At 42.1% G+C, this 26739-nt stretch overlaps 1 protein-coding gene across 1 annotated transcript in view; it reads right to left on the bottom strand.

The window, feature by feature from the left end:
* LOC309474953 (uncharacterized protein) overlaps positions 1 to 26739 on the bottom strand; it is a gene marked incomplete at its 3' end in the record, with an annotated part of 266525 nt that overhangs the window by 152461 nt on the left and 87325 nt on the right. The window contains exon 2 of the mRNA XM_082137572.1: positions 14622 to 14776. The remainder of the gene's footprint in view (positions 1 to 14621; positions 14777 to 26739) is intronic.

Genomic DNA, 26739 nt, shown 5'->3' on the forward strand with positions numbered 1-26739 from the left:
AGTAGTGGCCTGGCTGTCCAGCCCCATTGTTTGACTGATTCTAATACCCTGTTTTAAATTATTTATGCCCATTAAATAAAGAATTGTATATATTTTCGTACATATTCACGTCTCAGTGTCTTGTGATTGTGGGAGGGCGAAACGAACTGGTGTGCCCTTTTTCTTAGGGGTATTTCCCCAGCTGGGTTAATGCTGGGGTGGCGTAGTCGTGATTCATTATAGTTCAGTATTTGAGAGCGTGCCCGTAACCATCGTAGCTCCCCTCCTATCGCCACATCTGGCGTAGTCGGCAGGAGTTCTCCTTCTCCACATACTGATCTGAGACGTGGATATTTGTATTTGCATTATTGTGGTTGATTTGTTGTTTGTTAATATTTTTTTTTTGGAAGCAAAACAGCAGTGTTCATTTAGGCTGGGAGTGTGCTTTTTGTAGTAAGCCGAGTTCTATCTTAACACGTGATTCTCGATTCAAAATTGTGGTAAGTTTCTCTTCCATTGTGTGAATTAACAATGGAAGATGAACCGCAGGAACCAAGAGAGTTAGTAGCTAAATTAAGAGCTGACAATTTGAAGTTGCGTCAAGATCAAGCCCTAGCCAGTTCGCCTGTTCCTAGCAGTGACCCCCCGAGGATACCTGGGTTATCTTTAGGTATATTTCAACCTGTAAATACCGGCACACCGCCTGAGCGTTTCGTGTTTTTTGTGTATCATGCGTTTTACGTCGTATAGCCGTCATGGCAGAGTACTTATAACAAGTATCTCATCTGTGTTTCTTGTTGTATGGCCGTCATGGCAGAGTACTTGTAACAAGTATCTCATTTGTGTTTCTTGTTGTGTAGCTGTCATAGTAGAGAACTTGTGTATCGCTTGTTTGTCGGTGTATGGCCGTCATGGCAGAGAACTTGTGACAGGTTTCTCGTTGTGTAGCTGTCATGGCAAGAAGACTCGTAATAAGGGTCTCCCTTAGTGTTCGCTAGGTCCCATAGCAGAGGTGAGTCTCTTGGGTCTGGGGCCTAATCGTCGGGGCGACGATTCATAATCTGGGGGTAGATTGTGGTGAAGTGCTCCTTTAAGCATGACTCCGCCCCATGATTATTTAGCGGGCCTTATAAAGGGCATTTCCAGAGTGGTAGGAGATGTCGTCATCCTTGCGTTCATCTGGGTGTCATGGTTGCTGGTGCTCGCTTGCTCTGTGTGAGCTGACTTTTCCGCGCAGCTGGTGTCTGTGTGGAGGTACGGAGCGTACTGCTCGAGGGTTTTTGTTCCTCTACATTGCTGCTGTAGGTCCAGTGTAGAAAAGGGAACCGATCGCACGTATAACCCGGCGTGCTGTGAGTGACTGCTACTTTACTGCTCGGTGCGTGAGTAAATGGGATGAGGGAATGGTCTGCCGGATATTCGAACGGAAGTCTGGCCGATCGGAGCAGGGGTGATCCAAAAGCGGGCAGGCTAGCCATCCTGTGCATGATGAACAGAAGTTCTCCTTTGAGTGTGCGGTAGAGGTTTTCTTGTAGTGGATTTCACAAGTGTGTGTGTGCTGTGGAAATTTTGGGCACGGTGTACTCCTTGCAGGCTGATTCGAGGCCTACTGCTCAGCCTGCCCAGCTAATGGTGCACCCCAGCTCCGTCACGAGAGTTGACATGTCTGTTTATTGATTGAACTGTGTTGCTCATATACAAAGTAGTGGCCTGGCTGTCCAGCCCCATTGTTTGACTGATTCTAATACCCTGTTTTAAATTATTTATGCCCATTAAATAAAGAATTGTATATATTTTCGTACATATTCACGTCTCAGTGTCTTGTGATTGTGGGAGGGCGAAACGAACTGGTGTGCCCTTTTTCTTAGGGGTATTTCCCCAGCTGGGTTAATGCTGGGGTGGCGTAGTCGTGATTCATTATAGTTCAGTATTTGAGAGCGTGCCCGTAACCATCGTAGCTCCCCTCATATCGCCATATATATATATATATATATATATATATATATATATATATATATAGTGAGGAAAATAAGTATTTGAACACCCTGCTATTTTGCAAGTTCTCCCACTTAGAAATCATGGAGGGGTCTGAAATTGTCATCATAGGTGCATGTCCACTGTGAGAGACATAATCTAAAAAAAAAAATCCAGAAATCACAATGTATGATTTTTTAACTATTTATTTGTATGATACAGCTGCAAATAAGTATTTGAACACCTGAGAAAATCAATGTTAATATTTGGTACAGTATCCTTTGTTTGCAATTACAGAGGTCAAACGTTTCCTGTAGTTTTTCACCAGGTTTGCACACACTGCAGGAGGGATTTTGGCCCACTCCTCCACACAGATCTTCTCTAGATCAGTCAGGTTTCTGGGCTGTCGCTGAGAAACACGGAGTTTGAGCTCCCTCCAAAGATTCTCTATTGGGTTTAGGTCTGGAGACTGGCTAGGCCATGCCAGAACCTTGATATGCTTCTTACAGAGCCACTCCTTGGTTATCCTGGCTGTGTGCTTCGGGTCATTGTCATGTTGGAAGACCCAGCCTCGAGCCATCTTCAATGCTCTAACTGAGGGAAGGAGATTGTTCCCCAAAATCTCACAATACATGGCCCCGGTCATCCTCTCCTTAATACAGTGCAGTCGCCCTGTCCCATGTGCAGAAAAACACCCCCAAAGCATGATGCTACCACCCCCATGCTTCACAGTAGGGATGGTGTTCTTGGGATGGTACTCATCATTCTTCTTCCTCCAAACACGGTTAGTGGAATTATGACCTATTTTGGTCTCATCTGACCACATGACTTTCTCCCATGACTCCTCTGGATCATCCAAATGGTCATTGGCAAACTTAAGACGGGCCTTGACATGTGCTGGTTTAAGCAGGGGAACCTTCCGTGCCATGCATGATTTCAAACCATGATGTCTTAGTGTATTACCAACAGTAACCTTGGAAACGGTGGTCCCAGCTCTTTTCAGGTCATTGACCAGCTCCTCCCGTGTAGTTCTGGGCTGATTTCTCACCTTTCTTAGGATCATTGAGACCCCACGAGGTGAGATCTTGCATGGAGCCCCAGTCCGAGGGAGATTGACAGTCATGTTTAGCTTCTTCCATTTTCTAATGATTGCTCCAACAGTGGACCTTTTTTTTCACCAAGCTGCTTGGCAATTTCCCCGTAGCCCTTTCCAGCCTTGTGGAGGTGTACAATTTTGTCTCTAGTGTCTTTGGACAGCTCTTTGGTCTTGGCCATGTTAGTAGTTGGATTCTTACTGATTGTATGGGGTGAACAGGTGTCTTTATGCAGCTAACGACCTCAAACAGGTGCATCTAATTTAGGATAATAAATGGAGTGGAGGTGGACATTTTAAAGGCAGACTAACAGGTCTTTGAGGGTCAGAATTCTAGCTGATAGACAGGTGTTCAAATACTTATTTGCAGCTGTATCATACAAATAAATAGTTAAAAAAATCATATATTGTGATTTCTGGATTTTTTTTTTTTTAGATTATGTCTCTCACAGTGGACATGCACCTACGATGACAATTTCAGACCCCTCCATGATTTCCAAGTGGGAGAACTTGCAAAATAGCAGGGTGTTCAAATACTTATTTTCCTCACTGTATATATATATACACCTCATAACATCAGTAACTCGACAGCCCTACCTAGAATGGTTTTCCTCAGCGTTTGTAATGTCTGCACAAAGGGCAGCTGTGCAAAGATTCGCCTTTGGAAAATTTAAGTATCATTAATATTAAAAATTAATATTACACCAGAATAAATTGCATTGTTATCCCACCCAAAACATACAATAATATCAACGATAAATGCTGACCAATACTTAATTCTGTTACTTTTTACTGAAAATGATATAATTCAATAAAACAAACAAAATGTAATGTACATAGCTATGCATGATTGAATACACTCTAGATGTGTATATAATGAACATATCTACATTTTCATTCAAACAATTAAATAAAATATTAATTAAATAATTATATTTTATTTACTGACAACAATGAGAAATATTAATAAATTAGTAAAAGAATGAATGAAAGTCACCATCACACAATAAACAAATGCATATACAAATCAACACATGAAACAAAGCTTTATTCAAACTACAATCATGTATGTAGGCTACAGGCGCTGAACCCCACATCCTTCTGCCATCTCAACACAGCGGTTCCCATTCTGCGGCTTTATTCTGATGAATCAGCTGACCGCCAGAGGTGAGCCGTTCCTTCGTGCCGGAGGTTGTTGCGTGATGTGTTGTGCTTCACAATCTGAGGCAATAAGAGCAGGTGGAGTGATGGAGGGTCTCATAAGGGCAGGTGGAGTGATGGAGGGTCTTGTAAGGGCAGGTGGAGTGATGGAGGGTCTCGTAAGGGCAGGTGCAGTGATGGAGGGTCTTGTAAGGGCAGGTGGAGTGATGGAGGGTCTTGTAAGGGCAGGTGGAGTGATGGAGGGCAGGAGGAGTGATGGAGGGTCTTGTAAGGGCAGGTGGAGTGATGGAGGGTCTTGTAAGGGCAGGTGGAGTGATGGAGGGCAGGAGGAGTGATGGAGGGTCTTGTAAGGGCAGGTGGAGTGATGGAGGGTCTCGTAAGGGCAGGTGGAGTGATGGAGGGCAGGAGGAGTGATGGAGGGTCTCGTAAGGGCAGGTGGAGTGATGGAGGGCAGGTGGAGTGATGGAGGGTCTTGTAAGGGCAGGTGGAGTGATGGAGGGTCTCGTAAGGGCAGGTGGAGTGATGGAGGGCAGGAGGAGTGATGGAGGGTCTCGTAAGGGCAGGTGGAGTGATGGAGGGTCTCGTAAGGGCAGGTGGAGTGATGGAGGGCAGGAGGAGTGATGGAGGGTCTCGTAAGGGCAGGTGGAGTGATGGAGGGCAGGAGGAGTGATGGAGGGCAGGAGGAGTGATGGAGGGTCTCGTAAGGGCAGGTGGAGTGATGGAGGGACTCATCCATGGCACCATCTCCAGGATTCAGCTCTGGGCTCCTACTTCCTCAGTGCTCACACCAGTCTGCTGACATTTCAGATCCTACAAAAATGCACAAACATAACACAAAAGCAGTCATTTTAACCACACAATGTCATTTGATTTCAGTATTATTTAGACAAAAGCGCTTTTTTTCACAAATGCCGCCAACATCTTTCCTTGCAGGTCCTGCTCCACCACAAAAGATCTGCAGCAAATGCACAGAAATCAAGAATCAGAAAAGTGATGTAGCTCTGTTTGAAATTACAATAATTAAAATAAACTACAACTTAATATTTAAATAGTTGTTGTTATTCATTTCTGTAGTATACTCACTCAAAGCCTTTGATGGCAGCATTCAGCTTCATGAGCCACTCTCCACCGGATAAACACACATCTGTTCATCTGACCCTGTAACATCCAGACAAGATTCACATCACCTCTGTGATTTATGAGCTCAACACTACATTTACATGTTGAGGTTGAGGTTAAGATGTATATGGTTTATGTAAATCCACTTTAGAGACATAACTTACGTGTCCTTACTGGAGCTCCCCTGTTAGTTATACATAATAAAACGTGTTTTACAGCAAAATCACAACTATACTACACTGTGTAACGTCTTTACACCTTCAACAATTCAACAGTTTACTCTACAGTAGTTCAACACATGCGATTTTAACACAAGGAACCGTGTTTACTCACATTTGAAAGCACCCGCGTCGCTGATCTCTGCGATGTTTGATTATGACGTATCCTCTCGCGTGGCCTCCTGGGATAGAAGAGTATCCATCGGTTGAGCACTCAAAAATCTGGCCGAAAGCAGTAAGCCATCCGGGAACTTCTCGCCAACTCTTTATGAATACTGATGTTTCGAACGTACTGCTTCCTTCACGTACTGTTTTCGCCTACTATATAGTAGGAAAGTAGGCATATTCGAACGCACTTAAGTCCAAACCTCGCGATAACTAGTACGTCACCCAGGTAATTCTCGTCTTCTCTTTTGGATTCGTACATACTTTTTCGCTCACCTACTCTTTTTCCCATACTAAATAGTAGGGAAGTATGCGGTTTCGAACACAGCCTGATTCACGACCTAGGAAGTTAGGGAGCTGATTGAGACGCAGGGCCCAATAGCGTTCGAGTGTGAGCTGTAACAGAGCATATGATTGGTTGAAAGTATTGAACGACTACACCCTTCGCTGTGATTTGATTCTGAACGAGAGCGAGCTCTCATTCGTGAATGAACTGGAACATATTGTTCATATGAACAAAAATAGCGAATCAACTGACTGTTCATGAACATAATGAGCGAATCAGTCATCAAAATAAGCATCAATTTTGTTTAGCGAGAACAGTAATGCGGTGCAATACAAAGCTCATTGAAGACAGCCCCACATTTAACAATCTCTGATTTATGTGTAAAATTACAGTAAATGTTATTTCTAAATGCAAAAGCTGTTCTCAGTGTTTTTAGGCATAATTTTATTTGTCTTGGTTGAAGTTTAAAGGATTTAACAAATATAATGTTTGTTAAATAATGTTTTCATATGTTTGATCATGTTTTCACCACAAGAGGAGAGAAAGGAGTAGAAATGTACAGAGACTACTTGTGCATGTGAGCATAAAAGAGGGGAGTGGGACTGAAAAAGATTAAACCTGATTTTTTTTTTCTCCCTCTTTCTATTTAACAGATACAAAAGACCTCAAATGAGAAGGATAGTCCACTGAGTTCAAATAAAACTAGTACATCCCAACAGAGTATTTCAACAGCTCTTTTTAATGCTTCAAAGTACAAAAGTGACTCTGAAGAACAGCAGACTAAGGAGGAGGCCATAGCAAAATGGATTGGGTGCAAAGGATTACCCGTCACGACAAATGAAGATGAGGACTTTATCTTAATGATGGAGACCGTAGATAGAAGGCTGACTGTTCCAAAGAAAAGTAAAATAAGCAATCTGATTGACAAACATTATGAAGATGAGACTGAGAGACTGTCTGCTGTCAGGAGAATATCTTTAGGCACTGACTTGTGGATGCAGGAGTGGGGAATACCAAAGGAAAAGGTCCTTACAATTATAACAGACAATGGAAGTAATATGGTGGCGGCATTTAAACAGACCAAAGCAGAATAGACCAGCTCTGACTCTGAAGAAGACTCCCCGTGGTGGAGAATTACGACCTGCAGAAACAGATGACGACCTGGGGTGAGCGTTTTATTTGTTATTCTTTTACATGATAGTCAATGAATATGAGATGATGAAATATTGATACTGTGCTCTAGTGGTGTATCTTTTCATGTGGATTTCTCTTGCTGGGCATCATCATGTTGACTTAGACAGAACACCATGTGTGGTGCATACCTTACAACTTGCAACACAGAGGATCCAACACGTCATCCATTGCAACACAGAGGATGTTGGACATGTGTGGTCTTACTGTTGTAAATGACTGCCCCACACGCTGGTCAAGCACATTCAACATGGTTGCACGACTACTCAAAGTGAAAGACTCATGGGATGGGATGCAAACAGCATGGGATGGGACAGCTTGCTTCCAAGTGAGTGGCAAAAGCTTACATCTTTGCATGAGCTACTGCTGCCTTTTGCAGAACATACTAAAACCCTCCAGAGTGACACTATGTCCATGTCCTTGGTGGTCCCAGCCCTCTACGATCTACTCAGTCACTTTGCTGACTGTGAAAAGAACACTACATACAGAGACCTTTCCACTCTCGCACAGAAAATGAAAACCAGTGTGAAACAGCATTTTGCTTGGCTCTTGGATCCAACTGATGAAAAGTTCTCGCCACTTGCAGCAGATGCCTGTCAACCCTACTGTCCGTGAAACTCTAGTTGATGTGGCTGATGACAACATTGAGGAACTTCTTAGTATGTGATCAAAAAATCCACTCTCCTACACACACAAGATGAGGATCAGTCTGAAGATGATGCAGAAGAGGAAAATCCTGAGAAACCAGAAGATGCACCCTCCTCATCAAAGCCGCCAGTCTTTCGGTTTCTTTCAAAATGCAGCAGAAGGCCTAAACAGAGAACCTCAACAACCAGCATGAGGGAGCAGATAAGAAAATATGAGGAAGAGCTTTCAAAGGAACCCATCACTGAAGAAACAGGAATAGACTTTTGGTTGGCAAAAAGTGACACTTTTTATCACAGGTTGAAACCTTTTGCTTTAGACCTGTTGGCTATGCAAGCTTCTCAAGCCTTTGCAGAAAGGGTTTTCAGTGTCACAGGTGACCTCACAAAAGGCGCAATAAAGCAAGGGTCACATTGGCACGAAGTGCTTTCCTTAAAATTAATCGAACCAAATAGAACTGTTGCATTGACTGATAGCACTTCTTATAGCAACAATACACACATTCGCATTGTATGTTAACAAGTCTGTTAGTTTAATTTGATATTGCCCTCTACTGTCAATGCTGAAAATAAGATGAGTTGATTTTAAGTTCCATGCATTGATTTTAGCCTAGCAGTTTATATTTTAATATTGAATTGGCACAAAAATAATATTTTGTTGTTCTGTTTTGTTGAAGTGTAAGAAGAAAGGGTCTGTTTCAGTAAATTTGTGCTGTTTCACATATTCCTTATGATATAAATAAACTGTTTATTATTAACAGAGATCTGTTGATTCAGGTAACTTTTTCCGGTCATACAGTATTTGCAATGCACATTTCTGTCAAATACAGTTTTTCTTTTTAATATTTTGGAGTTGCAATATAGCTTTAAAGAATGAAAAATGTTATGCAAGTTATAAACAATGGAAAGGCTATATTCCATATTATTAATGAGACTTGGCTTTGTTTCATTTTAAGTTTTACAATAGTTAAAAAAAAGCTCTTAAATTAAACCCAATATATTTTAGTCAACTAAATCTACAGTAGATTTAGTCGACTACAATTTTTTTGCTATTTAGTTGACTAAAACTACACTAAAACAAAGCAGATTACTAAAATATGACAAACTAAAATTGCATTTTAGTCAAAAGACTATGACTAAAACTAAATTAAAATCTGCTGTATGAACACTGCACCGAATGACGAATACATTTTTTTTTTTTTTTAACGCATAAAAAAATTTTGGACTCAGTGTGCAAGGACCTTTAGTCTTGAGGGATTCACACATTGTTACCACAATCACTCAGTGCTAAAGCTTTCATTTTAGCTCATGAAGGACATTTAGGCACCAACCGAATCTTCAAAGTAAAGCATGGTGTCCTGCCATGGATAAGGTTTTGATAAGACAAGAAAAGACTAACAAACTCCATTCAGCCGAGTTCCAGACACTATTGTGTCCAAAAAGAGAAATTATGTGTTCACAATTTAAAAGAAATACCAGGTTTGTGATGGGATTTGCCCTGTCAAAATTAGGGATGTTCCGTTAGGATTTTTTGGGGATAATACCGATTTTATCAAACAATTATATGCCGATTTCGATACTGATATTTGTCACTTGCTCTTTTGTTTGAACTTTTGTCATTTAATGGTGTGTTGGTCATGTTTTAATACAGCAAAGTACAAAAATAAAATTAAAACATGCATTGAGTTGTACTAGTTTATTGCTGCTTCATCAAAAACATTCTAATGAGCATGGACTAGATCCATTTAACATTCAGCAGACCAACATAAATACATAAATACAACAGAACTAGAGGGCGCTAGAATGAAGAATAGTATCTGTAATCTCAGCTGAGAGACCAGAATACATTAGCGCCCTGCTCAGGGTGTGTGTGTGTGTGTGTGTGTGTGTGTGTGTGTGTGTGTGTGTGTGTGTGTGTGTGTGTGCCAGCTGCTGCTTCCCCAGCGGTGGCAGCAAATGTGACTTTATCACACTTCTTGTCATTATTACTTACCTTTAACTTATTACAGTATTGATTAATTTAAATGAAAAGTTCAGTGAGCTTTGGAGAATAAGCTGCAATCTGATCCTAACCGAAACCAGAACAAACAGAAGACAACAAATGAAAAGTGAGAACTTGAAGCATTACTTTGTTGAGGAAACTGTATTCAGTGAAATGCAGACGCCTCCAACTACTGACTGTAAGATTTACTGTTTTTCATTATGGATAAATCTGTATGCACTGCTGTGGTTCATTTCTGTGTCTGTAGTGGATTTAGTAAATGTTGTTGTGCACTGTATAGCAGTTGTTTCCAGGATTATTGTCACGGTGTGACAAAAACAATTAGAAAAGAGATTAAAAACCCTCGTGAATAGTGTTATTTGGAGACCTCCTGTGGATACCCGTCTCATCACACCGCAAATCTGTTGCTATGGCAGCGAGGCCAATTGCCCGATTGACAGCAGGTGTGGAGAAATTAACAGAGAGCATTGGGAGAGGAACACAGATTCAGATGGGGCTTTAAAAAGAGAGAGGAAACAGACTGTCGTGTGGTTCTCCTCCCGTGAGATACTGTGTTTGTTGGCGGGTTGCTTGTATTTGAGGCTGGGCTGTGAAGTGGGCGAAGATTGAAGTTGAGAAGTGGAAAGAAGAAAGTGAAGTATTTGTCAACGGAAACCCAAGGGATTATCGTCAGCAGTGGGAAAGACGCAAAGTGATGAGTATTGGATTCGTTGTTATTGCACTAACAATGAAGTGGTGTGGAGAGAGTTTGGAAAGCGTGTGGCACGAGTGAACTAGTACACCGAGTGAATTATAGTGATGGCAAAATCGAGGCCTCGTGAACCAATGAAACAGTTGAACCAAATGTGCCATATTGTTTCGAGGCTTCGAATCAATCCGACACCCGTCTCAACGGTGACACCTAGTGGTCACTTGCAGGTGTTGATCTGAAACAACCTTGACGAGCCATTAAAAAAATGTGTTTTTTTATTTATTATTATAATGTTCTAATATGTGAAGCTTGTAACCTATAGGCTCCTCACTGTGCATAATGTTATTTTGGTCATGAAAAATGAATATTAACAAAAGAAATCAAGCCACAATGTCTCACTTTTTTTGAGATTTTTATTCAAAAATATTAATTTCTCTGCTGTGGATGGACTTAGCCTACTTCTTTTTTTACTGATAATTTCTCCAGCCTTTGAAAAAATCCTCTCACAAGGGACACTTGTTGCTGGCATACAAAGATATTTTTTTGCAAGGACATACAAATGAGGAAAGATTACTGCTCTCTCTTTCCAGTAAGTTAGTGGATCATGAGTTCTGGGCAAATACGCAAATTTCAAATTCTCCTCAAATGGCGCATCATGGATGATGTATTGTTGCAGTAGGCTAGCTGCCGATCACAATACACACATCTCACTTTATTTGGGGTTTCTAAATGGAAATGCTCCCACACCACTGATGTACGGCATCTCTTCTGGGGAGCCTCCATTTTATCTATCTATCCAAATCTATATATGAATCGATCTATGTATCTAGTTATGTATCTATAATCTATGTATCTATATATGTATCGATCTATTATATATGTATCTGTAATCTATCTATATATGTATCTATCTATTAATCTAGCTGTCTATATATATTTATATCTATGTGTCACTATATGTATACTCTGTCTGTCTCTAGCCTATCAGTCAATGTGTTGTGTAAATTTAAATGTAAGTCTATATTGCCTATAACTAATCAAATCGCACTATGTCACTATATCACCAAAAATCCGCTATCTCAAAGTGAAACTCCTCTCACAAAAACCCACGAGGTCAAAATGCGTTTATTTCACTTTTATACAGATGTGCGATTGTGTGGTCTGTTCCCGACCATTCCAATAAACGCTGATTCGGCGGACCACACCTGATGAAACACTTAGTGAAACACTTCGAGCCTTCGTTTGGTCATAGTCACGTGACATGGGTGTTTCGAATCACGCTTCGGATCAGTGTTTCGACACATCTGCGCTTCGGGATCTCGCAAAGCTTCGGAACGACTGTTTCGCTTCAGCCATCCTTAGTGAATTATTGATCTGTCTCCAACTTTTGTCCTTCCTTTGCTGAATGTGACGATCGCTGCAACTGTCTTCTGCTGTCTCTGGAGAGAAGTTGAGCCCTTGTGAGAGATGAGAGTTGATCTGGTGGGAGGAAGACCGGTGGGTGAGTGCTGGCCCGAATGCACGGTGTGCGAGTGGAATGCAGTGCCTGAAGTGACGATTCACACGGTTTGTGTTATGGAGTGAGGTTCATCGGGTGGAGAGGTAATAGTAGTCTGCTGTGCACTCTCTCCTTACAGTCTTTCACCCGCTGTCTCCAAGGAAGGTTTTGATATATCGAACGCCCAACTTACCACTTTGAGACAGCCTGGCTCTATTAATGCTGAATGTTTTATATGCTGTTGAACTGCTAGATCCTGCTACATTGTTACAGTGTGCAACTGAAGTGGAGTGTCTCGCTTAAAGCATCCTCCCCGCCTGGTGGTCTCCACACGCCCCTCACGAAAGCCGCTGCCCTGTTTAGAACGAGAGAAGGTATTGCAGCTGAATGTTTCATCTACTGTCGAATGGTTCAATCCTGCTACATTGTTACAGTGTGCAACTGAAGTGGAGTGTCTCGCTTAAAGCATCTTCCCCGCCTGGTGGTCTCCACACGCCCCTCACGAAAGCCGCTGCCCTGTTTAGAACGAGAGAAGGTATTGCAGCTGAATGTTTCATCTACTGTCGAATGGTTAAATCCTGCTAAATTGTTACAGTGTGCAACTGAAGTGGAGTGTCTCGCTTAAAGCATCCTCCCCGCCTGGTGGTCTCCACACGCCCCTCACGAAAGCCGCTGCCCTGTTTAGAACGAGAGAAGGTATTGCAGCTGAATGTTTCATCTACTGTCGAATGGTTAAATCCTGTTACATTGATACAGTGTACCGCTGAAGTGGAGTGTCTCGTTCTAAGTGTCTTCCCCGTCTGGTGGTCTTCACACGCCCCATCGAAAGCCCCTGCCCTGGTCAGGAAGAGAGAAGGTATTTTTAACTGAATGTTTATTGCGCTGTTGAATAGTTAGACCCTGCTACCTGGTTACAGTGCACAGCCGAAGTGGAGTGTCTCGCTCAAGTGTCCTCTCCGCCTGGTGGTCTCCACACGTTCCATTGAAGGCCTCCGCCCTGTTCAGAAGAGAGAAGGTATTACTGTTGAGCGCTTGTATACCGCTGAAACCATTGAACTCTGTTGTGTTGTTGCAGTACACAGCCGAAAGGGAGCGTCTCGCTCAAAGTGTTCTTCGGCCTGGTGGCCCTCCATGCCTATGTTGCAAGCCGCTGTCCCTGTTGAGAAGGAAGAGGATCAGCCGCGGCGCGTGCTCTGATTGAAGTGTCTTCCTGTGGTCTAAGGATCCCCTACGTCTTGGCTGGAGGCCCCGTTCTAACTGGTTTGGCACCAAGGACACTTACCGGGATACTCACCTGTTTCCCCTCCTGGCCCGGCCCGCTCGCCACCTGCGTCCCTGTGCTCTGTCCGAGTCTGAGGCCACCGCTCCCTGGATACTTACCTGTGGACAGCATCCGAGACTTGCTCCATCCCCGCCCGCGAGTACTTACCTGGTTCCAGTTTGAATGGGGTCCGGGTAGCCAAGATTTCCTTGTGAGCCCTGTAAAGAGTACTTACCCAGTGACCTACCTGGATGGTGTGTGTCCTTTGATTTCTCTCCGACGAGCCGCAGGGTGTTTACGAACGTCCATCTCGCTCCGGTCCAGGGGGCCCATCGAATTGCTTCTGGCGACAAGAAGGAAGATTTTAATTAGGACTTTTGAATTATCCGCTTTTAACTCAATAAAGAAATTGTTATTCCTTTATCCTCTGTCTGCTGTTTGGTTCCTTGACACGCTCCTCGAGGTGGTACCCGGTCTCCAGGGGTGGGTGCAGTCTGGCTTGGCCCACCCCGACCTGTGACATTATATGTCAGGGGATTTTCTCTCGTATATAAACCGAGTGTGAGTGCTTGGCTCTGCTCTCTCCTGTAACTGTCTTCAGGACGTTTGTTTGGGGGGCAAGGTTATCCTACGGTCAAACATGCCCTGAACTCTCGGTTGATTAAACCAAACCTTGCTTACTGGAGATAAGCTGGTTTCAGAAATGCGTCCGGGAGTAAGTTCTGTTTGATTCAGAACATTGAGTCAAAATATTTCAGTGAACCAAGTGTCTCCAAAAAGACACAAAAAATAATCCTCTGATCCACTGAGCTGGATGAACTGTCTATCTATGACAGATTAACTGATGCATGTAAAACAGGATAAAGAACAGGAGAGTCTCGTCTGGTCTTTCACAGCTCCTCTGCTGATATTTAAAATTTTATAACCAGTTAAATTCAGTTACACACAATTGCTTTTGAAGCATTACTTCACATTCCTTTGTCTGTCTCTATTCTATGACAGTGTCAACAACATAAAAATAAATCATCTTTTGCCTCCTTTCTTCATTTCACCTTCTTTAGTTACGGTATTAACATTTGAGCAGACCTCTTATAAACAGCAATATTAATATTGACCAACTCCTTGATAATGTGTATTAACTCATAGTACCCAATGAAATTTGTTTTTCAATCTGTACTTGTATCATAAAAGCTAATTCACTCTTATTTTCCGCATAATGGATGCAGATTCACTGGCTTCCTACTTTCCTCACGTGATCGCGTGACAGCACGTCCTCAAACTGCTCCACCAATAACAGTTTACATTCATGGTTTCTCTTTTTTTATTCCTGTGTTTTTACCTGTAAAGCAGGATAAAGTCAGAAGAGCAGGAGAGTCGCGTCTGGTCTGTCACAGCTCCTCTGCTGATATGAGGACGCATGCGCAGTGCGCGATTCTGTATTCTCTCTTTTTGTCCATGTATTTCAATGTACATTCGTTATTTTACACATCAGCTCTGCATAAAAGAAATAAAGCAGCGTAATCAGAGAATAGCAATGTGAAGAAAAAAAATGTGTATGTATCACATGACACTAGGCTACATTATGTTATATTATCTTGGTATTACAAAGCACAAGTAAACACTTCTGTTAGAGTGTTTCTAATACAGATGCTGAGGGAGTGACGGTGAATTAAACATCTTTCTCTCCTCTGACTCAATCTTATCAATCTCTCTATATCTCTGTTTTTGGAAAGTCAATTAAATTGTATGTATTGTTGGTGTGTATATGTGTATATGTGTTTTACTCCAGAAAATCTGGCAGAGGCACAACATAATTTAATAATTAAAAAATAATGTTTGTAGTGGTAGAAGAAGAGTATTATTATTAAATAAAAAATGTTTATTATTATATTATTTCATTTAATTGATATTATTTAAATAAACTATTTTACTCAATGTCAACATTTACCATGTTTTAAATAATGTTTTAATAATGTAAAGCTGTATACAGTATGTGGTGCAATGCTGAAATCTTTAAAGGAACCGTATGTAAGAAATGTATTTCAATGAATCATAAAATGACCCTGATATGTCACTAGACATTAAGAAATCATGTTCATTTCAAATACTTATATCACTGACAACAGTAGTCCGGCCAGGATATTGTCATTTAAAAGTGAAGTTGCAGCCCTCAACTGATGTTGATGACGTCATATTGTGTTTTGGCCTGATGCTCCACCCTCCACCTATCTACCAATCACAAAGTCAGTAGTGTTTCGGCATCCGGGTTGCCAGCTCTGCTATAGTTACCACAGCTGCAGCTACAAACGTGTCGGATAAAAAATGTCTAACGTTACGAAACCTAAAAGACCTCGTTATGAATCCGAAATACGTCGTGACAAAGTCCGAAATAAAACAAGGATTTGCATAGGAGATGCCTTTGACAGATGGAGACGGCTGAAAACGGAGAAGAATTTGAAGACAGACGCCAACGTTGCTAATTTTCTCCTGGACAGGTAAGATTCATCTATGTTTGGCTAACTTGTACTTAATGTAAATGGACATTTCAAATATTAATGACAGTCGAACAAAGTTATGCATGTTCGTGCAAAGTAACGTTACGTTAGCGCATATGGAGGAGGTGTGTCATCGAATTGAAAAGGTAAGGAATTGTTTGGGAAATAAAAATGGCGAGTCGTCATTACTAACATTAGCAATGCATTATCAGAGCCCGTTTCTCTGTCATTATGCTGAGACACTGAGGAAAACAATATTAGCACGCTCATTATGGCATTGGAAGCTCCTTGTAGCAGCCTACGTTCCTGCTGGATCCTGCAGCATAACTGGCAACCTCGAGTCAGGGGGGGAGGTGGAATTTGAGTCAAGTGAATTTGAATCACTTTCAAATTACTGTAGAGCAGTAGCCTGACGTCGTCATACTCAGATTCTAGTCAGAATGTGAGTCTGATACTGCTCCATTGAGCTTTGATTATGGGGCGTGTTTCAACTGAACCAGGAAGGAAAATGCCTCTGCACTCAGTTGGATAGAGCTACAACCAATCAGAGCAAGGGAGTAAGTGACATATGTTTTTCATTCATGTTTCCGATCGACAAATGCCTTGATCGCGGTCGATATCTTCTATAACAGACGCGATGGTGGAATCTACACATAATGTTTTATAAACAGTTCGAAAGGAGCACGTTCAAACAATCAATCCAATCAACTTGTCATCAAACAATGACCGTCTACGGTCTACACTATCAGCATGAGAGGAAGCATATTTATTCACTATGTCAACTCACCTAACATTCCTTGACAGTTTTCAGCATCCCTCCACTCACTATCGGCTTGTTCTTCCACAGCCAGGAATACGGGGGGAGTACTTTGGGTTCGGGCCGAATACCGAGCCCGGAGCATCTCCTCGGACAGCACGCCAAATATGCATTTATTCTATCTGACTTATTGTGTGAACTCGTGAAATAACAATTCTCCAGCAGCAGTCATCTTTGTGTAGCCTAAACGAATTCAACCCAAGCGCTCGTTGGTGACGTGGATGATTACATTACTTTGCTCATCTGTCCATCATCGTATAAAGCCCGCCCTGACAATTTGATTGGTCCGAACAATTTTTGTTCGGGCATAATAGCTCCTCAACGGATCGAGTCCAGACCGAAGTTCGGCTGGCATCCAGGCTAGTAGAGCGGTGTATCCCCTATGCACCACTCTACAGTAATTTGAAAGTGATTGCAGTACCAGTTTTGGCCACAATCTTACATATGGTTCCTTTAATGCTACATAAAGTTGTATTTTCCTCCAGGGGGCGCTGGACATAATAAATGTAATAAAACATGGAGAGACTCTTGAACCTCAGAGTGGGAAAACTTTATTGATAACGACAAGCAAATACATATACAAATATACAAAAAATATGCAAATATATAAAAAAATATGCAACTATGCATTGTGCAACAACCAGTGTAACAGTCAATGAGGGTAATGTGGAGTGAAGTGGTTAGTGTCTCATGTGTTGTTCAGGAGTATAATGGCTTGTTGATAAAAACTAAGTCTTTTTGTCCTTGATTTCACACTCCTGTATCATCTCCCAGACGGCAGGAGTGTGAAGAGGTTGTGTTGTGGATGTTTATTGTCCCTGATGATGTTGTGGGCCGTCCTGATGACGCTGGAGCTGTAAATATCCTGAAGTGATGGGAAGGCTACTCCACAAATGAACTGTGCCTAGTGAAACGAACTACTTGCTTTTATCACACGCTGGAGAGCTTTCCTATCCCGAACACTGCAGCTTCCAAACCACACCGTGATCGAACTGTCAATCACACTTTCAACTGATCATCTGTAGACGAGAGTGGAACTCCTTATATGAGCATTTCTCTCGGCCCGCGCACACGTCGACCAGAGAGCGAGACCGCGCACATCAACGCGTTTCAACAGGAAATCATCGGCAGCGCTGCGTAGGTTTTATAAACAAGGCGCAGTTCGACACCAGATTTCCAGATCGTCTAATGCAGGGGTCGGCAAGTAACTTTGGCCGCGGGCCAATATTTTTTTTAGCCAGTAGATGGCGGGCCAGCTACACGGAGTAGGCCTATGGATACAAATTAAATACTCTTATATAGGCCTATAATTGTGGAATATGATGTGTCCGTCACCGTCCGTGGATCATTCATTCAATCTTTTTTTTTTTCAAATTAAAACCAAAAATAAAAAGATGAAAAACGACATGTTTTTCCATTATTTATTTCCTGAACTGAAATGAAAACAAACGAATAAGGACGGGTTTTCTGATTTTCTGATTGTGCTCAGATCAAAAATAGAAAAAATGAATTACTGGATTAGACAAATTTTTATTTTTATTTTTAATTGTTAATTTAACACCTTATGCATATATCAAGGAAATCATTTTAAACAGATCAAGTACTATTGTGGTAACAGATTACAGCCATTTTAATAAAGGTGTGAATAGCAATCATGCCTCATTCCGTACAGTCCGACTTTTGAACTTTATTCCTTTTTTATTATTATTATTTATTCGGGGACACACACATACACACCTAAGGTTTAAGGAGGTCTGCGCGGGACTGTTTTTTTTTCCGTCCCGCTCCCACAAGGTTCTATTCAGCAACCGCTTAAAATATACTCGGTGTTCACCCGCTTTATTTCCCGACCTGACGGGTCCACTAAATTTAGATCTCGTTTCCATAATCTCACATTCAAATGTCTCTAACGGAAAGAAGGAGATTAAGTAGCCTATAATAATTATGACCGCCGCTAGCGTAGCTAGCCGGTCATATAGGGATTGTCAAAGTTTTTTTTTTTTTTTTTTTTTGTCACCTTACTGAATTTTTCGTCAACGATACCAGGGACACCGAAGCACCGGGGAACATGAAATTTGGTGGGCATGTAGCCCCACTAGACCTCTAAGGAAAAATTTCGTTTGGTCCCCGGGGGCCACTCCCCCCCCGCGCTGGGCCCCCCCAAACCCCCCAAAATGCAGTTTTTCCTAAATAACTACCTGAACCGTGGCACCGAGGATGAAGAAATTTTTATGGTATGTTGGTCTACTAGACTTTTACGGAAAAATTTCGTTTGGTCCCCGGGGGCCACTCCCCCCCCCGCGCTGGGGCCCCCTTAAATTTTTCGTCAACGATACCAGGGACACCGAAACACCGGGGAACATGAAATTTGGTGGGCATGTAGCCCCACTAGACTTCTAAGGAAAAATTTCGTTTGGTCCCCGGGGGCCACTCCCCCCCCGCGCTGGGCCCCCCCAAACCCAAAAAAATGCAGTTTTTCCTAAATAACTACCTGAACCGTGGCACCGAGGATGAAGAAATTTTTATGGTATGTTGGTCTACTAGACTTTTACGGAAAAATTTCGTTTGGTCCCCGGGGGCCACTTCCCCCCCCGCGCTGGGGCCCCCTTAAATTTTTCGTGAACGATACCAGGGACACCGAAACACCGGGGAACATGAAATTTGGTGGGCATGTAGCCCCACTAGACTTCTAAGGAAAAATTTCGTTTGGTCCCCGGGGGCCACTCCCCCCCCGCGCTGGGCCCCCCCAAACCCAAAAAAATGCAGTTTTTCCTAAATAACTACCTGAACCGTGGCACCGAGGATGAAGAAATTTTTATGGTATGTTGGTCTACTAGACTTTTACGGAAAAATTTCGTTTGGTCCCTGGGGGCCACTTCCCCCCCCGCGCTGGGGCCCCCTTAAATTTTTCGTCAACGATACCAGGGACACCGAAACACTGGGGAACATGAAATTTGGTGGGCATGTAGCCCCACTAGACTTCTAAGGAAAAATTTCGTTTGGTCCTCGGGGGCCACTCCCCCCCCGTGCTGGGCCCCCCCAAACCCCCAAAAATGCAGTTTTTCCTAAATAACTACCTGAACCGTGGCACCGAGGATGAAGAAATTTTTGTGGTATGTTGGTCTACTAGACTTTTACGGAAAAATTTAATTTGGTCCCCGGGGGCCACTTCCCCCCCCCGCGCTGGGGCCCCCGTAAATTTTTCGTCAACCATACCAGGGACACCGAAACACCAGGGAACATGAAATTTGGTGGGCATGTAGCCCCACTAGACTTCTAAGGAAAAATTTCGTTTGGTCCCCGGGGGCCACTCCCCCCCCGCGCTGGGCCCCCCCAAACCCAAAAAAATGCCGTTTTTCCTAAATAACTACCTGAACCGTGGCACCGAGGATGAAGACATTTTTATGGTATGTTGGTCTACTAGACTTTTACGGAAAAATTTCGTTTGGTCCCCGGGGCCACTTCCCCCCCCGCGCTGGGGCCCCCGTAAATTTTTCGTCAACGATACCAGGGACACCGAAGCACCGGGGAACATGAAATTTGGTGGGCATGTAGCCCCACTAGACTTCTACGGAAAAATTTCATTTGGTCCCCGGGGGCCACTCCCCCCCCGCGCTGGGCCCCCCCAAACCCCAAAAAATGCAGTTTTTCCTAAATAACTACCTGAACCGTGGCACCGAGGATGAAGAAATTTTTATGGTATGTTGGTCTACTAGACTTTTACGGAAAAATTTCGTTTGGTCCCCGGGGGCCACTCCCCCCTCCCCGCGCTGGGGCCCCCGTAAATTTTTCGTCAACGATACCAGGGACACCGAAGCACCGGGGAACATGAAATTTGGTGGGCATGTAGCCCCACTACACTTCTACGGAAAAATTTCGTTTGGTCCCCGGGGGCCACTCCCCCCCCGCGCTGGGCCCCCCCAAACCCAAAAAAATGCAGTTTTTCCTAAATAACTACCTGAACCGTGGCACCGAGGATGAAGAAATTTTTATGGTATGTTGGTCTACTAGACTTTTACGGAAAAATTTCGTTTGGTCCCCGGGGGCCACTTCCCCCCCCTGCGCTGGGGCCCCCGTAAATTTTTCGTCAACGATACCAGGGACACCGAAACACCGGGGAACATGAAATTTGGTGGGCATGTAGCCCCACTAGACTTCTACGGAAAAATTTCGTTTGGTCCCCGGGGGCCACTCCCCCCGCGCTGGGCCCCCCCAAACCCAAAAAAATGCAGTTTTTCCTAAATAACTACCTGAACCGTGGCACCGAGGATGAAGAAATTTTTATGGCACATCAACCTAGCCCATAATCACTCATTTGTGATTTGCGCCCCTCCCATAAAAAATGAAAATGCAATATTATTCTGCTTTAATCGCCCCTATCTTCAGTGGAGATGTTCAGAACTGCACCATATTTCATGTGTATGATTAACTTGACAACCTCTGGGGGTATCCTCTGCTAAGTTTTGTAGAATTTCATCCATGGGGGGGTATAAAATAAATTCATTTATGTGCACATTTAGTGACTGTACACTCATCGGCCTGTAGATGGTGCTGTTGAGCGAAGGGTTGCTGGTTTAGGATGATACTGTCACACACACACACATGCAGGAATACAAACAAACGCAAGCATGCACACACACTGACATCCACACGCACAGACACACACCCATACACACACATACAAATCCACATGCACAGACACACACACACACAAACACACACGCGCACACATGTACGCACACATACATACACGCACAGACACACACACACACACACACACACAGACACACACATACACAAATACACACACATACACACACACACACACACACACACACACACACACACACACACACACACACACACACAGACAGACATGCACATACTATTACTTTTTTTAGGTATATACATAAACACGCAATACAGCCAAATTACTCCACGTCATTTATTTTTGTGGAAAGCCAGTGCAGGCCTGAGCGGCGGTCATATTTTGTACCGCGATGCGGTACATCTAGTTATAAATGCTATACAAACATTGTGTTCGTGTCAATATAAATATTAGGCTATTTTAACATTGTACTGTCAGCAGAGAAAAAAAAAATGCCACAAAAAAAAAAGAAATATAAATAACATAAATTAAATAGGACAAAGCCTATCATTCAAATTTCTAAGCAACATAAACGAAAATCATATTGCCCTACTGACGAAATGAAGTAGGCTATTTTCTGCCGAACTATTTCAAACATCCTTGCAAAAAAAGAATGTTGTTGACTGACAAATGTTTCAGTACCAAACAGCTCCTCAGAGCTAGGAGTACAGGTGGTCAGAATTAAGTGCGGATACGCTGTCAAAAGATGTCGGGAGTGCGAGTGGGCTATTGTCAGTCAGACCGTCCGCTCCGTCCAAAGTACACCAGAGTTCTGACCGCTAACGTCTTTTGACGCGCGAATGGACACAAAGTGGTCAAGCGTATAACTAGACGCGGCAGGCGCGAATTTGACGCGCTATTCGCGTCCGGTGTGAACGCACAGTTATATTTTAAAATGTAATCCCGCGCCGCATGATTCCCTATGGGCGTTTCACACAGTATGCGGCGGTGAAATCGCCGCGCGACTACGGCTTTTCTCAAGTAGTGGAAGAGTTTTGTGCAGCATTTAGGACTACAAAAATAATCCGGCGGGCCAGAAAATATTGCTGGCGGGCCAGTTTTGGTATACTATACTACTCTATAGGTACTCAAGATTAACATGAGATTGACTGAAACTGAGTGTTTCACCCCCCCCTTTAACTTCTTCACTTCACTTCTCTTTATTTACTCATAAAGCACTTTAAAACTTCACCTGCAGACCAAAGTGCTGTAATATCAGCAGCATTAAAAAAACACATAAAAACAATACAACTTACTATACAGATACTAGCCCAACCTCTCAAAGGCTAAAGACAAGAAGTACTTTTTAACAAGAACTTTAAAAACATTTAAAGATGTGATCTCTCTAAGTTCTGCAACACCAAAGGCCTGATCGCCTTTGAGATATAGGGACAGAAAGAAATGACTTATTATTTGATCGTAAAGACCTAGGTGCTTGATGAAGAGCAATAACCTCAGATACATAAGCAGGAGACATCACATGTGTAAGAGGGTTAAACATTTTTTACTATAAATGTCTTTCACCAAAATTACTGGATCATCTGCCAGTAGATACTGCTTCAGACTTTTCTGATATTCAATTTTCTGAGAGCAAATCTGCACGATCGAGCTGCTGTCGATATATGAGTGGAAACACAGAGTTGGTCGTCAAACACAAGCCCCAGGATCCTTGCTGTCCTGGTTGGTGTTAGTGTTGTGGACCTCAGTTACACAGTGTGGTTGTGGTCAACTGATGGGTCTGTAGGAGATACAAGGATCTCCATCTTTGCACGGCTGACCTGTAGATGATGCTCCTTCATCCAGGCATAAATTACAGATAGAGCTTCATGTCTTCTGCATAGCAGTGGTAGGAGAAGCCATGCGCATGTATGATCTTTCCCAGTGAAGCTGTGTAAATGGAGAAAAGAAGAGGAGCGAGCACTGAACCTTGAGGCACTCCAGTGACTAGATGATACCCCTCCTCTCCATGAAACCTGGAAAGATCTTTCTGTGAAGTAAGACTGTAGCCACTAAAATAACGTACCAGTGATGCCCGAGTCAGAAAGGGTGGACAGGAGGATCTGGTGCTTTACAGTGTCAAAGGCAGCTGACAGGTCTAGTAGAATAAGGACAGATGATCTGGCGTTCGCTCTTCCCAGCCGTAGAGTTTCAGCAACGGTCAGCAGGGCGGTTGTGTCCACTTTTGAAGCCAGACTGGATGTCATCAAATAGGTTGTTCTGTGACAAAAATGAAGAGGGTTGATTGAACACAACTCTTCCAAGAGTCTTTGACACAAAGGGAAGAAAAGAGACTGGTCTGTAGTTGAGGGTCGGCTTAGGGAAGGGACACACTAAACCCTTGCCAAAGAACTAGTGCTGATAAAGGCCGACTGTGTCGTTACAATATTTTATTCTTACAGTTTTAACTAAATGTTACACTGGTTCAGTTCTATACAGAAGAGAACATGACATTTTTCACATTGGTCTGCAGAAAAACAGCGACGGGCCGAATGGAAATGCAATGGACTCTCTGACAGTAGATGGCGCTTATGGATCAGCAGAAATAAAGCTGTTTCACTGGTAACCTCTGAACACAATGCAGCGTTTGTTGTAGCAAATTCTAAGTCCTCAAATCGGGTCTCGAAGAAATCTCTCAAGAGTCGAAGTTCCAGGTTTCAGAAGAAGTAACTTTATTGACAAGCAACAAAGTGAGATGCAGCTGTTCATCTGATCTGCAATGGTCGGAACCTCAGGTCTTACACCTTTTCTTTTCTCTTCTTGCTCCACCTCAAAATCTCGCTACCGTTAGCATCATCTTTCCCGGAGACATCTTTCTATTGGTGGAAAAATCTTTGGCCATACCCGTTTTTAAAGAATATCTCGGGTCACATGATTCTCTGCACCTGCAGTGTTCTAGTGCCATCCATCATTTTTAATCAACGTTTTTAGTACCATCTTATCAACTACCTATACACATCTTCTCTCTGAGCTTGTTAGGTACTTTTCCGTCCTCACAGACCCCTTGACCTAATTTAACCTGATTTATCCTGATTTAACCTGGTTTCTGACTGAGACACAGCAATACAGACTTTTACATGAGGCAAAGGAAAATCTCCAACACGTTGTGCTTATAAAAACACAGTCCAGCTCAAAAGATTTCTTTAACTTCATTGTAGTTTGCCAACATACAAGCTAGCTATAGTTGCAATGTGTTATTTAGCTAACTTCAAAACTTCAACACGGAAGATATTTGTGGTTTTTGTAAAATTTCCACTGAGACTATTAATCGTCTATTTTAGGAGTGTCCCAAGACCCAAATATCTTGGAGAGAACTCAGTTATTACTTAGAAAGAAAAGCTATGATTCCTGTTAACTTTGAAGAAGTTGTTATACTAAAATGTTTTTCACTTGATGGTGATAAAAATCTTTTGTTTATATTTGATTTAATTATTATGATTGTCTGTTACTATATTCATAAAGTCAAATGGAATGAAAAAATGCCAAATTTTGATCAATTTAAAATTGATATTAAAATATATTTAGAAACAATATCCAAATGTAAAAACTTAAAAGCAAAGAAAAATACACAGTTTAACAGGTTCAAGTTTTTTTTTTCCTGTAAAATGACTTTCTTTCTTTCTTTCTTTCTTTCTTTCTTTCTGAGTTAGTTTTATGAGTTAATACAATTTAAAAACAGTTTAAAAATAATATTTTAGCTGTCTATGTTGTTTAAAAAAAAACTAATTGTTAATATTAAAAAAAATGAATAATATTTTTAAAGATAGGCTATAAGACACACCTGTGAAAAAAAGTAGAAATAAAGCTGTATATGGTACACTGCTGAAATATTTAAAATATACATCAAGTTTGTATTCCTCTGAATAAATCATGAGAGACTCTTGAACCTCAGAGTGAGAAACTTTATTGATAAAGGCAAGAAAATACATATGACAAATATACAGCAGTAGTAAAGTGAGATCTGTGTCTCTATTCATTTTTTTTTTTTTGTACCTGAGAGAAATACAGTATAAACAATAAAGGCTAATAAGATTTAAGATTTAATAAGATTTTAAACCATTAAGTGAAATATAAACAATAAAGTGACACTGTTAAAATCTGCCACTGAAAGAGAGCTCAAGAAAGAACTCAAATTATCATCAATATTTATTATGAAAAAAACACTAGAAGAACAAAAACACACTTGAAGAACCTTTAAAGTTCAGCGTTCTGCTTTAGATTTCGATACTTCCTGAAAAAGATGAACATAAAAAGCCATAAATTGATAAATCTCACAGATAATTATACATGCAAAATCAGTTTGTGAAAAATGACATCATCAATGGTGTACCTGATGTGTGACTATGTGCTTGATATCATTCAGCTCTTCTGGATCTGATCTCATAAACCACAATAATGACAGTAGCCACGCCCACCAGAGCAGAGAGGACCAATCGCATCACAGCTTCAGTAGGACCATAACAGTGGACAGAGTCTGAGGAATAAACACATCAAACTGAGATCAGATCAGTCAATAAACACTAATATCAGCACTGACATCAACTAATATTTCTGAATACACAGAAATATGATCAAATCTAATCAACAATCTTATATTCGGTTCCAAGCAGGCCCGGGGTGGGTAATCGGGAGAATTCCCGGTGGGCCGCTTCACTTTTGGGCCGGTCGAGGATTTTCTTTTCTTTTTTTTTCACATTTGTCACGTTAGTTACATTAGGCTACACACGTTCCGCATTCTGACACTGCAGCGCGCAGCCTCTGCATGGGTTGTACCATGTGAGGGAGTTCTCCCTTCCCCTCCTATAGAGTTGGTTGGGTCCATAGCCCGTCTTTTCCAAAACGTTTTCTCAGGTAGGCTACCGCGGCACCGCCTACCGATAGCTGGGCCGGCCCTACCGTAACGGTACGAGTCAGGGAGGATGGATGGGAGGAAGAGGCCAGGAGGTATGGAAGCTTGTTTCCGCCACAGAATAAAACATTTTAAAAGATAATTGCGACTTTTTATCTCACAATTGCGAGTTTACATCTCGCAATTCTGACTTTATTTCTCAGAATTGCGAGATATAAAGTCAGAATTGCGTGAAATAAAGTCGCAAAAAATAAAGTCGCAATTGCGTGTTATAAAGTCAAGTCAAGTTTATTTGTATAGCGCTTTTCATCTCGCAATTCTGACTTTATTTCTCAGAATTGCGAGATATAAAGTCAGAATTGCGTGAAATAAAGTCGCAATTGCGTGTTATTAAGTCAGAATTGCGTGAAATAAAGTCGCAAAAAATAAAGTCGCAATTGCGTGTTATAAAGTCAAGTCAAGTTTATTTGTATAGCGCTTTTCACAATACAGATTGCATCAAAGCAGCTTCACAGTATTAAATTAAAATAATACAACAAAGTTTGTTTCAAGAGGAATTTATTGATTGATAAAATTAAATTAAATATCCCCAAAATATCCCCAACTGAGCAAGCCAAAGGCAACAGTGGCAAGGAACCGAAAAACTCCATC

This window comes from Leuciscus leuciscus (genome assembly GCF_965113295.1).
Source record: "Leuciscus leuciscus genome assembly, chromosome: 15".
Lineage (NCBI taxonomy): Eukaryota > Metazoa > Chordata > Actinopteri > Cypriniformes > Leuciscidae > Leuciscus > Leuciscus leuciscus.